The sequence below is a fragment of the Gekko japonicus genome, unplaced genomic scaffold (genome assembly GCF_001447785.1).
Source record: "Gekko japonicus isolate JY-2015 unplaced genomic scaffold, Gekko_japonicus_V1.1 scaffold48, whole genome shotgun sequence".
Classification (NCBI taxonomy): domain Eukaryota; kingdom Metazoa; phylum Chordata; class Lepidosauria; order Squamata; family Gekkonidae; genus Gekko; species Gekko japonicus.
In genome coordinates this window covers 107,757-124,075 of record NW_015174273.1, presented here as the reverse complement: position 1 = coordinate 124,075, position 16,319 = coordinate 107,757, and the positions used below count along the sequence as shown (strand labels likewise).

Genomic DNA, 16,319 nt, shown 5'->3' with positions numbered 1-16,319 from the left:
ACCAGAGGGGTGGTGATCTTGGACTTGGTTCTGAGCAGGTCTCTAGACCTGGTAAGAGATGTAGAGGTTGTTACGCCAATCAGGAACAGTGACTACAGTGCTATAAAGTTCAGCATTCAGGTCAATGGAAAATTACCCCTAAAGTCCAAAATGATAACATTTGATTTCTAAAGGGGGAATTTTACAAAAATGAGGGGAATAGTAAAAATGAAGCTGAAATGAAGACACAAGAGAGTCAAATCCCTAGAGGATGCCTGAAAACTATTCAAAACCACACTAACTGAAGCCCAAATAGAATGGATTCCACAGGTTAGGAAAGGCACTGCCAAGTCTAAAAGAAGGACTGTGTGGTTAATAATGCAAAGTCAAGAAAGGTATAAAAAGTAGAGTCTTCTTTTAAAAAGTGGAAGGTCTCCCCCAATGAATTAAACAGGAGAGACCATAGGCTCTGGCAAAAGAAATGTAAGTCAACAATTAGGCATACAAGAAGAGATTTTGAGGAGCATGTTGCCAAAAGCATCAAGACAAACAATAATTTTTTAAAAAATATATCTGGAGCAGGAAACCAACCAGAGAAGCAGTGGGGCCTTTGGGTGACTAAGGAATAAAGGGATTGCTAAAGGAAGATGGGGAGATGGCAGAGAAGCTCAATGACGTTTTTGCTTCTGTGTTCACTGTGGAAAGTGTGGGGCATGTACCCATGCCACAGCCCCTATTTTCAGGAGGGGAGCCTGAAAAACTGAAGCAAAGTGAGGTGACCAGAGATGAAGTACTGGACCTGTTGGGGAAATTAAAAACCAATAAGTCTCCAGGCCCTGATGGCATACACCTGAGACTTCTTAAGGAACTGAGATGTGAGATAGTTGATTTACTAACCCACATATGTAACCTATCATTAAATTCAGCTGCTTGTACCAGAAGACTGAAGAATAGCAAATGTGACACCAATTTTTTAAAAAGGATTCAGAGGGGAACCAGGAAATTACAGGCCAGTAAGTTAAAACAGAAAATGATAAAAAAGAAAGAATAATAGAATAAAGATATTTAAACAGAAGTGAAAAAGCAGCATATATAAGTTCTAAATAAGTATTTGGTTTGATAATTGTTTGACAATTATATGACATAGATTATTGTAGTTTATGTTTACTGTATGATCTAGATATTGCAGATGATTGTAGTTGAAGATGATTGCAGATGATTGTCTAGTAGTCTGTTTTAGCTTTGTGTTTGTAAACTGAAATTTAAAACAAATTAAAAACAAATTACAGGCCAGTCAGCCTAACATCTGTGGCCATTATGTGTGGGTGGCACAATTATGTCTTAGTACAATAGAATGTGCTAATTATGTTAAAGACTGGAAAGGAAGAAACCTTACAAAAGAATGCAAATTGGTGTAAGAACATAAATTTATTACAAACAGTAAAACATTTATGTCTCGGTTGTACTGATGTTTACAAAATTTAGTGGTGAAGTGAGTCTTGAACACAGTTATCTTAATAACCCAGCAACATGTGTACTGGGTAGAAAATCATATCACAACATGGCACTAATTTAAACTATTTTTCCCAAATATGGTTGCTTTCAGGCAGGTCCAAGGTATATTTATAAAATATAACAACTGTGAGCTGTCAAATTGCAAATGGCAACCCCCGGACCATGAGGTTTCAAGGCAAGAGATGAGCAAATGTCAATGCTCCAAGAGGATCTCCACAAACTGGGTGAGCGGGCGACAATGTGGCAAATGAAGTTCTGTTGATAAGTAAGGTGATGTGCATTCGGACAAAAAATCCCAACTTCAAGTATAGGCTAATGGGGTCTAAACTTGCTGAGAATGAAAGGGGAAAAAGACCTTGGGGTTGCATTGGATAGCTCAATGGAAGTGTCAACCCAATGAGCTGCAGAGGTGAAAAAGGCAAACTCCATGTTAGGGATTATTAAGAACATGATAGATGTTTATAAAATCATGCATGGAGTGGAGAGAGTTGACAAAGACAAATTTCTCTCCCTCTCCCAAAATAGTAGAACCAGAGGGCATCCAATGAAGCTGATGGGCAGTAGGTTCAGGATGGACAAAGGAAATACTACCTTACACATTTAGAGTCCAGTGGCACCATTAAGACCAACAAAGGTTTATTCAAGGTATGAGTTTTCGTGTGCAGGCACACTTTTTCAAATACATTAGAATGGCAGGTAAGGTTCAAACTTGTAGGCAGGGGCTGAACAGCAAATTAACATGTAACATGATGAAGATGTCTTAAAATATGCAAAGGCAAAATTAAACAACAAGCTAAGGTTATAAGGTCAACAGTTGTAAAGCAATGAACATGTCAAAATAGCAGATAAATGTGTAAAGGTATATTTTCTAATTGTGGGAAGTAAACCGATACGCTCCATTCTCTCCTCTCAGGCATGGAGGTCACTTAACAGCATTTTTTCCTCTTTTTTTGAGCAAAACATCCCAATATTCCTTGCATTACATTCAGTATTCTAATATACTATTCTGAAAAAGAAATACACTAAAATACAGAGGATGTGTAGTCCTTCTCTTTGAGAATACATATGTGAGGATACATATGTGAGTTAGCATATGTAATGGGATAAGAAACCAATAACCCTGTTGAGTCCTGGGAAGGTTTTTGTTCTGAGTGTGGTAGTAACTGGTGAAATGAGATAGGAAACCAATATCCCTGTTGAGCCCTGGGGAGGTTTTTGTTCCAAGTGTTGTTACCTCCCCAGGATTCAATTCAAAAACCTCCCCAGGATTCAACAGGGATATTGGTTTCTTATCTCATTTTACAAATTTTTACAGCACTTGGAACAAAAACCTCCCCAGAACTCAAGAGGGTTATTGGTTTCTTATCTCATTACATATGCTAACATTCAGTTACCTTACCTACCATTCCACATGAAAGCTCATACTTTGAATAAACCTTTGTTAGTCTTAAAGGTGCCACTGGGCTCTAAATTTGTTCTACTGCTTTAGATCAACACGGCTGACCACCTGGAACTACTTTACACAGAGGGTTATTAAAATGTGGAATTCGCAGCCAGAAGATGTAGTGATGGCCACAGGAATAAACAGATTTAAAAGGGGATTAAATAGATTCATGGAGGATAAGTCTATGGCTGCTACCCATAGTAACTGAGGGGAACCTCCACATTCAGAGGCACTAAGCCTCTAAATCCAAGAGCCAGGAGGCAACATCAAGAGAAGGCCTCAGACTCTATGCTCTGTCGTTGGTCCTCCAGGGGAACTGGTTCACCACTGTGTGAGACAGGTTGCTGAACTAGATGGACCATTGGTCTGATCCAGCAGGGCTCTTCTTATGTTCTCATTATGCCAATCACAAAAATCAGTTTCAATTTCCTCTCACAGATTATACTTTCAAATAATTGCTGCAGTCAGTTCAAAGTACAACCATATCACAACTGAGCTTCACTTTATTGCACACATTTTTCATTTTATTACTGTTTCATTGGGGGGGGTAACACCCCCATCCAGATGGGAAGTTTTCCATAACTAATTAAAGAGGAGTACAATGGAGTAGTTCCGATTTTTAAACATCCCCATATATGGCATGGGTACAATTGTCAGCAGGTGCAGAGGAGAAAAAGGGAAATGACAAGGTCAAGAACCCAAGCCTGGGTCCCCCTTGGTCACTACTCCTTTTACAGGCAGCCACATGGGTCCTCGTGGTTAAATGCACAGAAGCAAAGCAGACCTTTGTAAAAATGTATATTTATTGACTAGATTTGAAAAGCAGATTATTACTATGCAGCACAGTCTCCACCGCTTGTCAGCAAATAAATAAAAAAGCTAACTTTGGAGGTGTGGTACGCTTTCACAGGCCCCCTGCCGCGGGGGACAGCGATACGCGTTGCACCGCCGTCGCCAGGATGTGACGCTATGCGACGGCGGTGCAACGCGTATCGCTGTCCCCTGCGGCAGGGATCCTGTGAAGATGTGCGGATCCCCCGCCGCGGCTTGGCAGCCCTGATTCAATACCTGGTATTAGATGGCACACCTTCTCAGAATATAAGAGTCTAAGCTAGAACTTTAAGCATTCTCTATGCAGCTGTCCATCATGATGTAGCGTAACATAGTAAAAGAGTACTAGCACGGCAGAATCACAAAGTTAGCACTGGTTCCCTCTGGCCTATAGCCTTATGGTCTTTTGCCCTCTGGCACCAGATGGTCTCTCAAATCCAATTAGTGAACTCGCCTGATGGAACTCTCCAGAAGATGTTAACATCCACTCCTGATTCCCCTCTCACATCTAGTTACACAACTGAACACAGGTTCTCACAATTAACCAATTACCACTTTCTTGAATCAGCCTTAAAAGATAGAAGGATGGTGTCAGCAGGAAGGCCCAATTACAGGCACCTGTGAGCCGGAGCAGGCCTGCTAATAATCATGTTAACCCTTGAGGAAAATCAAGGTTCTTTGCCTCACAGATAATAAAACATTTATTTTAAAAAAGTATAGCCTGTTTCTCTAGAGACCTGCTTAAAGCAGCTCACAAAGTGAAAATGGTAAATAAAAACATAACTACAATATCACTGTCATGGACGCCTGCCTAGGGGCTACTACAGTTTGTATGGTAGGCAGAAAGACAATATCAGGTTTTCCCCCTTCAAGAGTAAGAGCTACAGCTACCTATCATTTTTAAGGGTTCTCAAGACCTTTTAGGTTAAAACATTTTTACAGGATTATAAAAGCTTTTATACAGAAATAAAATAACTCTGGCGTACATTATACAGTACCTGAAAAATCAGCATTATCTTTAATTTATTTTATTTATATGGGAATTTATGTGCTGCTCCTCCAGGCTCCTGCTTGGAGTGACTATACTCAAAACATTAAAGAGAACTAACCATCTATTTGCAAAAATACATTTTTAAACTGTGTTACCAACGTGAAAACTCTTTAGGTAGAGTAATAAGCGATAAACGAAATGCTTAGTTCAGACCTATTAGCTTCCTTCGGTTCAGAACAAACATACAGAGCTGACTAATAATTAACTTTTACAATAATCATAATGAACTGTATTAGGTAGTAACATCTCTTCAGAAGTACTCTTAAGAAACAGCAAAGCTTGGATTGTTTATGAAACAAGGGAGCGCCTCTGATAGGTAGTGCACAGAAATGTAGTCCAGCGACACGGGAGCCAATCAGCACAGGGCTCTGAACCCAACAGAAGCTGTGTACCAGGAAAAGGTTAAGGTCTGAAATAAGTTTTTCTTTAGGCAAGCACTGGTTAAACTAGGGTTGCCAGGTCTTCTGCTGTGTGTGCAAATGACATCACCCAGAAGTGATGTCATCATGTCACTGGCGTCAGGGGGGTGATGCTCCAGTTTTTGGGCAAAATTCTATGGTCTGTAGGTGATTTTACCGTAGAGTTTGGCCCAAAAGCTAGAGCATCGCTGTGTGACACCGGCAACGTGATGTTACTTCCAGGTAACATCATCACATCACCTTTCAGGGCAGCTGGGGGCAGGATTGCCCCCCACTGGCCAACTGGCTGACAGCAGGAAAGTGCCCCCCAAAAGCAGGGGTTCCCCCACCCCCCAGCGGGGGTCTGGCAACCCTAGGCTGAAACCTAACATCTCACCCTTATCTTCTTCAGGTGAATAAGGGTGGACAAGTAATGTCACTTGAACATTTCCACTTGTGCCAGACATTCTGTGCAAGGGTAGAGAGTTGTCCAGCATCTTCGAATTTCATGGCATAGATTATGAAAAGTCAGGATTACTTATTCTCTTTAGCACTACAGTTTGCAAAGCTCTTGCAAAACACTCCTGGCCGAGTGTTAATAATCACTCCAGTTGTGTGTTTTTCCTGAATAAACTGCGCTTTGTTTCACTTTCAAAAAAACAAACCTGTCTCATACCTGTCAGTTTACTTCAGTTATCAATCTGTTTCCTATGACAGTTGAGCACCACTGGTACTTCCATCTGTTAAGCATCTGTTAAGAGGTTCAGTTCTAAAAGTAATTTAATCTTTTTACTCTTAAAAATAAGTTAATACACAACAGCTTTGCTTGTTCATGGTGTGGTTGGCTAATAAAATGTCCAATGTGAAAATTGAGGAGAAGCTGCAGCATTTGGGTTATCCAAAGTGTGGCCATCTTTCTGGTTCCACAGGACAAGAAAGTTTGTCATAGAGTTTCACAGGGTCTACCATCTTCATCTTCTCAAGAAATGGCTAGGGATCTAAATTAAAACATTTTAGCATGACATCAGCCTCCTTGGTGTGAAAAGGCAGGCCAAATTTGGCCTTTGTGTTATCCAAAGGATATAATTAACATAATTATTCTTGGAGACATTCTGTGTAAGGTGAATTAAAACATTTGAGCATGACGTCAGCCTCCTGGGTGTGAAAAGGGCAGGCCAAATTTGGCCTTTGTGTTGTCCAAAGGATATAATTAACATCAATTATTCTTGGAGACATTCTGTGTAAGGGCAGAAAGTTTTTTGTGTTTTTTTTAGTTTTATCACTGTTTGATATTTCAAAAATAATACAGAAATACAGAATTACAAGCAGAAGTTACAAATTTTTGCAAATTCAAGTCAGGGTATGTTTCAATATATTACTCATTTAGTAACGGGAGAGTAACAATAAAACAGTCCTAATATTGTGACAGTATCAACAGTGCTCATAAGAAGTGAACAGTGTTTAATAAAATTGTGTACTTTTCAAAGAGCTTTCCAATATTTGATTTTATATTCCTAAAGGATCAGGTAAACAACAATGATGTCATTAGTGCAGCACAACCAGAACTCACTCACATTAGAGGAAGTATGTTAATTAAGTGTAAATTAGTTTGAGATATATCAGGTTATGTGGCTGGATGTCAGATTTATTCTATGAACGGTGACCATTTCTTGAGAAGGCTGGATTGTTGTGGGAAGGAATCAACTTGTCTCAAGGAATACGCGATCTTTTCCATGATGAAGAGGTCCCAGACTTTCGAGAACCAATTATTTATTGTGGGAGCCAGGTGTGATTTCTACCTTGACGCTATACATGTTCTTGCTGCCACAATGAGACTCAATATTGTCACGTCGAAGAGGTGGAACTGAGAAATCATGCCAGCATCTTCTGGTTTCCTGGCATAGATTATGAAAAGTCAGGATAACTCGTTCTCTGTACGTAACCACTACAGTGCAAAAGATTTTTCTCCCATGGAAAGTGGGCCCAACAGAGTTTAAACGTCCCTTGGTTTTGATAGTTCAGATTTCAAACCCAGAGCCTACTCTCCAAGAACAAGAGACAGGTTTGGAAATAAAGAGAAGTGACAAGTAAGAAAAAGCATGTCAGGATTTGCCTTCAGCTCCAGAATACCATCATTTCTGAGGTTCAGAAGTATGTTTTGGTTATCTAAATCCTCTATTTTGAAATGTAGTTTTCTCTGGTGATTTTGACTAGAATGATTTTCCCCATCGTTGTTTTAGCCAATCATTTGCAGTATCGGAGATATCCATTAACTTCTCTGGTCACCTGAAATCTTATCTTCCAAGGGATTAACTGAAGCAGATCTCTCCAAACTGAAGTTTTGCTCCAGCTGTAAGCAGTTGAGTCATAACACTGATATTGGGCTGACAGTATCCAATTCAGTCTCATCTTGCCTGGTTTCAACGTTCTTGGGTGCTGAATTAGGGCCTTTTTATATGGGGTTGGTCCCAAAAGTTGTGAGTACCAAGACCATATTTTATCTTCTGTCTTCAGGATGAGCTGGAATAGTGAAGAAGATTCCTCATTAAAATGGTCTCTTAATCAATGTTTTGTAGGTATCTCTTTGGATCGATTTCCATTCAGCAAGGTACGAGGTTTGTAGATCAAGACACCATCGTGTGCTGGCAAAAACCAGTACCTCCATTTAGTGTTAATTTTTGAAGGAGTTGTTTAAATAGACAAATGTGAATAATTTAGATCATCTTAAGAAACTGAATGTGAGACACTTAGAACTAGCAACTGGGCTAGAACAGAACAGCATGCCATATGATGCAAAGTCCTTGGAAGGTCACTTGTTATCAAGTGTTATGGGGGTTTTTTGTGCAGCAATCTACTAAGCTAAAAAGTTACAGAGTTGAAGTGTTTTGCAATGGACCATCATTAAGGGGGAGGAAAGCTGCCCACAGAGAACATCCTGAACCCAGATTCCCCATTGGTTCCACATTTTCTACAGCACGCACCATGACAACAACAGAAGCATTATTGAACTGAGCTCAAAGCACATCTGAAAAAAACATAACTCACAATGTGGAGTAACTGAAACATATTATTCCCATGCCAACTATCACATTCATTTTCCTGTCCTGCAATACCAGCCCAAGATCAAAGCTAGCAAGAAGGACTTGCATAATGTTGTGCCATAAGGTCCAGAACAGCGATTCTATACCTAATTATTTTTTTTATTTCTTTTGTTGGGTTTACTTTGGTTTAATTTTGCTGCAACAGACCAAAATGGCTTCCCTCCAGAATTATTATTATATGTATTGATAGATCTCAACACAAATGAAGGATGAGGTCCCAAGTTAACGTTCTGCTGTAGTTTCCATTGTGAAAGAGAATTGTAGCTCTCCATTTTCCATACTGGTACAAGTCAAAGGAAAGGAAAAAGTAACAGAGTTATGGCCATGCCTGCTTCTCTTGAGTTTCAGACACTTCCACATGGTTATCTAGTGGAGCTCAATTTGGGTAACTGCTTTAATACTAATCCTGAAAACAAAAACTAAAAATCCTCCCTCACACACACATCTATGTATACAACCATCCCAGAAAACAACCCCTGCTGAGCGCACAACATGCTAAAGGGGATAACATTTCTAGGGGAAAAAAATAATAATTTAACCCCCACATAGACACAAATTAATGCGCTACTAAAGATGGCCTCTTTGCAAAGAAAAGAGCATTGATTGAGTATGGCTACTTTAACCTAAGCAGAGGTTGGTGGAGAAAGTTGGTAGAGGAAGTTGGTGGCATCATTTTGGGCTTGTAAATTACTCCAGACAAGCAACATGATTTTGTACTCCTTGTTCTTATAAATGTTTGCCCTCTGGTCCTACACCTGGATATGACAGACAAACAATAATTACAAGACAAGACAGTAAAAAAAATAACACCAAAGCCAGTGTCACTGTGAAGCCCTCTTAAATCTGAAATGAATTAATAAAAGAGGCAGAAAATTGCTACGCTTCTATTCCAAAAGCAATCTCTGTTTTCTTCCTCAGTCTCCCTGAAGGAAAAACTTTTTAATCTCCACTACTGCTGCGGTGGCTCAAGTGGTTAAGAAGCTGAACTGCAGGCTGTGGAAGGTCAGTAGTTCAGCAGTTCAAGACCCGAGTGTGCCGCAAGACGGGGTGAGCTCCTGTCTCTAGTTCCAGCTCCTGCCAACCTAGCAGTTCGAAAGCAAGAAATTGCAAGTAGATAAATAGGTACCACTTTGGTGGGAAGGTAACAGCGTTCCGTGCGCCTTGGTGTTTAGTCATGCCGGCCACATGACCATGGAAACGTCTTCGGACAGCGCTGGCTCTTCGGCTTTGAAACGGAGATGAGCACCGCAACCCTAGAGTCGGTTCTTCCTCAGTCTCCCTGAAGGAAAAACTTTTTAATCTCCATTACTGTTGTTCTTACAACATTCAGAAAACCCTAACACTCACAAAATATCCTAGAGTCTGATCAATACTTATATGAGAGACCTACTGGGAACCTTCTGCACATTGTCTTGTGGACAAGACAGATATGTAACAAACTAATAAAACAGAAATTTAAAAGTATTGTTAAAGGGGGGGGGGAAATCTGAGAAACCAGCATCATATTACTGTGTAACATCAAGAAGGCCTAAAACAAGAAAATGTTTTATTCCTTGCATTGTATCTTTTTTTATTTTTTGCCCCCCCCCGAAGGGGATTTTTTATTGCATTTTTCTATAAACTACAACGAAAAAAGGGAGGGGGAAGTTACAACTAAGGGAGAAAGGAAAGAAAACCACTAAAAACCCAAGTATAGGAGATCATTACAACAGCTTGTAAGTGTTAGTGTAAATGATATAGTTACATTGAACATGGTCATTTGTCTTTATGACCAGTAATTTCACTGTTTAAAGAAAGACACAAGAGCATCACCAATTAATAAAAGCTTATAATACACAATTCAGAGTTCTTCAGCCTTCATTTTTAAAAATCTTTTCTAATCCTCAATTGATAATCGCATTTGGGGGCTGCTGCCCCCTTCTCAGAAGCAGAGTCCTCATCGGAAGTAGAAGTAGGAGTTCCATCGCTAGGTTTACTGTCCTTGTCTTCTTTGCCGTCCTCACTCGATTCTCCCAGTTGCAGTCTCAGAAACTCACGTGCTTTAGAAGCCAGAAACTAATGGACAAACGGAGCAAGTTAATCAGTCTTTGGAGCAATATATTTGTTGTTTTGCTAACTATCAACAGGATAACTGGGTCGACCTGTTGCCCCTAGCCGAATTCTGTTATAACAACACGTGTCACTCTTCTAGTGGGATGTTCCCGTTTAAAGCACTGTATGGTTATGACAGCCCGCCTGTCCCGTTTTTGGAAGGGGACAGGGACTTGGGGCCAAGGGATGCTGCTCGATGGTGTAAACAATTGAGGGACTCCTGGCCTCTTCTATGTAAAACTTTGAATGCTGCCAAGGAAGTGTACAAATCTCAGGCTGATAAGAGAAGGGTGGAGGGTTGGGCTCTATAGCCTGGAGACTCGGTCTGTGTGTCTACTAAAAACATTCAGATGCTGCGCCCTAGTCGGAAGCTGGGCTGGAAATACATTGGTCTGTTTCCAGTGAAAAGGGTGATCAATGATGTAGCGGTGGAACTGGATTTGCCTAAAAACTTGAGGAAACTGCATTCTGTGTTTCATTTCAGCCTCCTGAAGAAGGATTCCGGTTCCAGCCCTTGGCGTCCATCGAAACCAGTACCCCCTCCTATCTTGATTGAGGGCGAGGAACATTATGAGATCTCTAAAATCCTGGACTCTAAGATCAAACGTGGAAAGTTGATGTATTTGGTTGAATTGTTAGATTTTGGACCCCAGCACCTTGAGTGGGTGGAAGTAGGGGATATTTGGGCCCCTCGCTTATTGCGGAAGTTTCATCGGGACTTCCCGGACAAACCGGGAGGCCTCCCGGAATGGTGGGGAGAAGCTGATTTTCGAGGGGGCAGTATGTCAGCTAAGCTGCCATGGAGGTTGGCGGGGGGGGTCAGTTGTACTCTAATCACCTTTGCACTCCTTCTGTGCTTCTTCGCTGCTGTAACGCTTATCTCTAAGTTCTGCAGGTGGTGGGATGTTGATGTCTAGTTCTAAGGGAACTGTGAGAGCAAGCTTGGTTCCCAGTTTCAGCACAAACGGCCAGAGCACCTTCTCCCATGCGCGGGAGTGTGGCTAATTGGCCAGGGCAGTGGGGGTGTGTGCATACGAATACCCTATATCCTATTATGCCCCAGGGGCAGTCGCCATTCTTAACAGTGCCTATGTTAATGCATCTATAGCTCCTCAATAAAGTATTACCTTTCCTGATAAGCGTGTACTACGTTGTTGGCTGTGGGTTCTGACATCCAGGCAGATTATTCTTCTTAATATATACGGAATGGGCTCTATAGACCACATCCATTTCGCTTATAAGATATTCCGCTTTTAAATCTGCAATTGGAGCCAGCGCATCACTCAGTATTTGTTTTAGATTCTCGTCTTTAGCCTCAGGGACTCCTTGAAACCAGAGAACAAGGTTGGCTTTCTCTATTTGTATCTGCAAAAGCTGAGATTCATCCGAAACTTGCTTCTTTTCCAGCAACTGCACCCTTTTATTCACCTTTTTAGATTTGGCATCCATTTCCTTCACCTTCTCAGCTGTTTGCTCCGACATTTTTGTAGTTTCATTCAGTTGGAGCTGCTGAGCTGCAAAGTTCTGGCTTAATGCTGTCAACTGTTGATTGATATTTGTCATCTGGTCCAGTAGAGGGCGCAAAAAGTCCGCTAACAGCTTAGAAAACATGGAGGGCTCATACTTGCAGGTGGGTTAAGTTTCGCTTGCTTTTCTTTCTCCGTTTTCCTCAGCGCCATGTTTGCAGATTGTTCACTTTTAAAAGAGAACTTGCTGAAGCCTCTGCAATTCGCCTAAATGGTTATTGGTGCTCTAGTGTATTCCTCAAAACAGATTTCATCGCTTTTACTTCAGCTCCCCCTTGAAAAATCGCTACCTCACTCATGCGTATGGGAGGGGCCCCTCCCCGCTCGCTGATCTCGCCGTTCCTGGGGGAACTTTCTTTTATAATCCCAGTGTTTTCGTTTAACTCAACTCACTGTTCATTGTTTGTCCAAAGAACTCGCCAAAGGTACGTGAAAAAAGCCCGATCTCCAAATGCTTGTCCCGGTCGGCGGCTCGAGTTCCATTACGGATGCACAACGGCCGGACCGTCGGGGCAGAAGAGTGTCTCAATTCCCCAGCATCGCGCTGGCGAAGAGGCCACCCTTCAAAGCCCCATGGCTAGGAGCCTATCGCAAAGGCTCCAGGGGGGTGGCGAACAGTGGGGCCCCCTCCTAGCCGCTGGCACACGGATCGCCTCCCCAGGAACTACCAGGGACGCGTCCGCTAGTGGGTCGCCATAAACCGGAAGTCTCCTTGCATTGTATCTTAACTGCTGCCAAGTTGAGGCTGAGTTACGGCAAACCTATGAATTAATGTCCTCCAAATGACCTGTCATTAAACACCTTGCTCAGGTCTTGCAAACGGAGGACTGTGGCTTCCTTGATTGAGTCAACCCATCTCATGTTGGGCCTTTCTCTTTTCCAGCTGCCTCCAACATTTCCCAGCCTTATTGTCTTTTCCAGGGACTCGTTTTATTTCTTAATCCCATTCAAATAAGCAACATTAACCGTGCCATCCTAAACAGAGTTAGACCCTTCTAAATCCAATGAGCTTAGAATGGCACTGTTTACAATCAACTTGATGTTGCAAGATATGTACATTCTCCATGGTCTTAAGAACATAAGAGCCCTGCTTGATCAGACCAGTGGCCTCTCTAGTCCAGCATCTTGTTTCGCAGAGTGGGCAACCACCTGCTTCTGAGGGCCAACGAACAGGGCACAGAAATCAAGGCCTTCCGCAATGCTGACTCCCATTACAGATATTCAGATATCTGTAGATATTGCTGCCTCTGACTACGAAGGTTCCCTTTTATCTTGCCGATAGCCTTTGACATCTCTTGCTGCATACTAACACAAGAAATCATCACGTTTCCCAAACATGGCAAGTCAACAAGTTAAACAAGAGCCACATGTACACAAAAGCGTAAGAGCCCGTTCAGCTGTTAGAAGGGGCTGTGAGACTTCCGTTCACTCAAACCACTTGACAGGTAAACCAGGAGATCTCAGCAGGGGCAGCTTCCATGTGCCAGTGGCAATGTGCCATCATTAAATAAGTTGCTCCCACTTAGATCCACAATCTCCCAGCTCACAAGTCACTCATATGAATTGTTATGAGGAATATTTTCTGACAGTCTTACTGCAAGCATGCACACCAGGGTGAAAGAAACCTTATTTATTTGAACATAACACAAATATTTGTTGCATTGCAGCAAATAAAGTTTGTAACAGGATTTTTCTGCACCCATTTTAGGACTATAGCCTAAAACTGAAAACTAGAGAAAGCTAGGCATCTAGAAAAAGTGGGATTTAAAAGCTTTGATTTCAATTTGGAAGTTTCTCTGGCTTGTACCACAGGACTGGCTCTATTTCTGGACTCCCCCGCCCGGTTACAGTTCAATGATGATTTACAAACCTAGAAGTAACTCATCATTCCAGTAGGAGTCACTTACAACCAGGGATGTATGTAACACCATGCAAGTAGAACGGGGAGGAAGCTCCACTGAACGCAGTGGGACTGACTCCGGAGCAATGTTCCCTCTAAGCTGTGGAGTCTTGTGAGCAAAAATCCTGCCTTGTGAGCTACTGGCATTAAAGTCGTGAGCGAGCATTTGGTTACTGCATAAGTTAGTTTGCTCTGGAGCCATCGTTCTTGAGCTAAGACAAAAATGTGTGAGCCGGAGGCTAAAAACCTGCGAGCTGGCTCACACTAACTCAGCTTGGAGGGAACACTGCTCCGGAGTAAACAAGGCTTAGATTTCGCTACAGGCGACGCATCTTCAGCAGCGCAAAAAAAGCAAGTCATCAACGTGTTGCGCCCCTGAGTCCCGATCTACACGAAGCTCCTTTCGGGCACAACCAGCTGCTTATCCAATTCGCGAGGCGCACACGTGCCAAACACACCTCTCGCAGGGACCAAGCCGCTCGGGCGCCGTCCAGCCGCCCACGCCAATTCGCCAGCTGCCGAGCGCCTCAGCAGCGTTCCCGTTCCCCCCCCGCCCCCTCCAAAAGGCCCACCGGAGCCAATAGGACCACGTCTCAGAAGCCAGGGGCATTTATTGGCGGAGAGTTGGAACGGATCCGCAACCTTCAGCGACGCGGCTGTTTACAACAGCTGAAGGCGAGGCGCACGTGAATGATTCATCCCTCCCCAGCAGGGTTGGCTTCGGAGCCAGCAGCCCGCGTATGACAACAGAGGGAGGGGGAACGCACACACACACACATGCAGTCACTGCCTGCTAGGTATGAGAAGGAGCCCCCCCCCCCCCCCCACTTTCGACCCCCTGCCACTGAGTCACAGTCCCCATGCGGGAGTCGCCATCGCGTCTCTTCACGCGATTTCTTCCCCTGCTGGGGGGCGCCGCTCGCCGTCGTCCCCAGGTTCTTGCAGGCGCCCCTCTCTCCACCCTACCCAGCGCCTCTCCGGCTGCCCGCCCGCCCAGGCTGAGCCACGGGAGTCGTGGAGGGGCCACCCCGGAGCTTGTGCCTGGCCCGCTGCCGCTGCGCCGCTCTGGGTTGACTGGCGCGCGCCCTAGGGGGGCTCCAGCCAGGAGAGGTAACCCCGCGCAGACATCTCCGACCCCCGCTCGCAGCTCCAGCTAAGAAAGCAAGGCGCCTGGAGGAGGATCTGCGACGTGTGAGCTCACCGCAGAGGCGGGTCTTCCCCGGCCAAAGCCCGCCCAACGCCGGGGAGTCGCGGCAGCTGCTCAAGATGGCGGCGGGCGTCGGCGCGCCTTGCAGTGCCCCAAAGTTGGCCTCGTCTCCTCTCGCAGGGCGGCCTCCTCGTCTGTGTGGGCCCCGGGCATCGTTTGGTTAATATTCTGGTACCGTGGGAGGTGCGGGCGCTCCGGCGCGTTCTTGGTCGCATCTATTAAAAAAGTTAATGAGAGTCCCGCTCTCTCTCGGCTTCTGGGGCATCCTGGATGTGCCCTCACGTAGCCTCGTGTCCTTGGCGTGGTAGGTCAAAAGACTTCTAGCGCAGGGAACCTGGGGGTTTTCTCCCTGCTCTCCTGCAGCACCTGCTCTTGAAAGGCAAGAATCCCGGAGCGGGTTGGGTTTTTTTGTTTTCCAGCCGCATCCAAAATCCTGAAATCTTACTTTATTTATTTATTTATTTAGCTATTTTATACCCCCACTTGTCTCCCAAAGGAGGAACCCAGACACCCTACAACATTCTTCCCTTCTTCACTGTATCATAACAACAACCTTGTGAGGTAGGCTGGGATGAGAGAGAGTGTGTGTGTGTGACTGGCCCCAGGGCACCCAGCAAGCTTCCCTGTCAGAGTGGGCATTCAAGCCTGGGTCTCCGAGAGCCCACTTGGCCATATGTTCCTCTAGAACAGGGGTGGCCAAACTTGCTTAATGTAAGAGCCACATAGAATAAACACAGGATGTTTGCGAGCTGCAAGACATCAACAAATATTACACGTTTTTATTGGAAAATATGCAAATTTGCTTTTTATTAACATTAAATGAGACTGCCAAAAATAAAAAGGGGTAAATACAGATATTGATAATGATATTTATTTGTTTGCTAATGATACTTGTCTAAGAAAGAGGTGGAAAGAAAGAATGAAAGAGGTGGAAAGAGAGAAAAAGAAAGCAAATAGATGGGGGAGACAGGAAGGGAGAAAAAGAATGGTGGAAAGAGCATATAGATGGGGGAGGGAGGAAGGGGAAAAAGAAACAAATCAAATAGATGGGGAAGGGAGGGGAAGGAAGGAAGAAAGAGAAAGAAAATAGATGGAGAGAGAGGGGAAGGAAGACAAAGAGAAAGGTGGAAAGAGGTGGAAATAAAGAGAAACAAAGCAAAGAGATGGGGAGGGGGGAGAGAGGGAAGGAAAGAAGAAAGAAAGAACAAATGTAAAGAGACAAATGCCTTCTCTGAGCCAGCTTGGGGGGGGGGGGGCTTTGAGAATGCATTTAAAG

At 43.6% G+C, this 16,319-nt stretch overlaps 1 protein-coding gene across 1 annotated transcript in view; it reads right to left on the bottom strand.

The window, feature by feature from the left end:
• Nucleotides 1–14,359, bottom strand: part of GPR155 (G protein-coupled receptor 155) — a 56,130-nt gene extending 41,771 nt beyond the window's left edge. The window contains exon 1 of the mRNA XM_015423740.1: nt 14,295–14,359. The gene's annotated coding sequence lies outside the window, so the exon portion shown is untranslated. The remainder of the gene's footprint in view (nt 1–14,294) is intronic.
• Nucleotides 14,360–16,319: the final 1,960 nt, after the last annotated feature.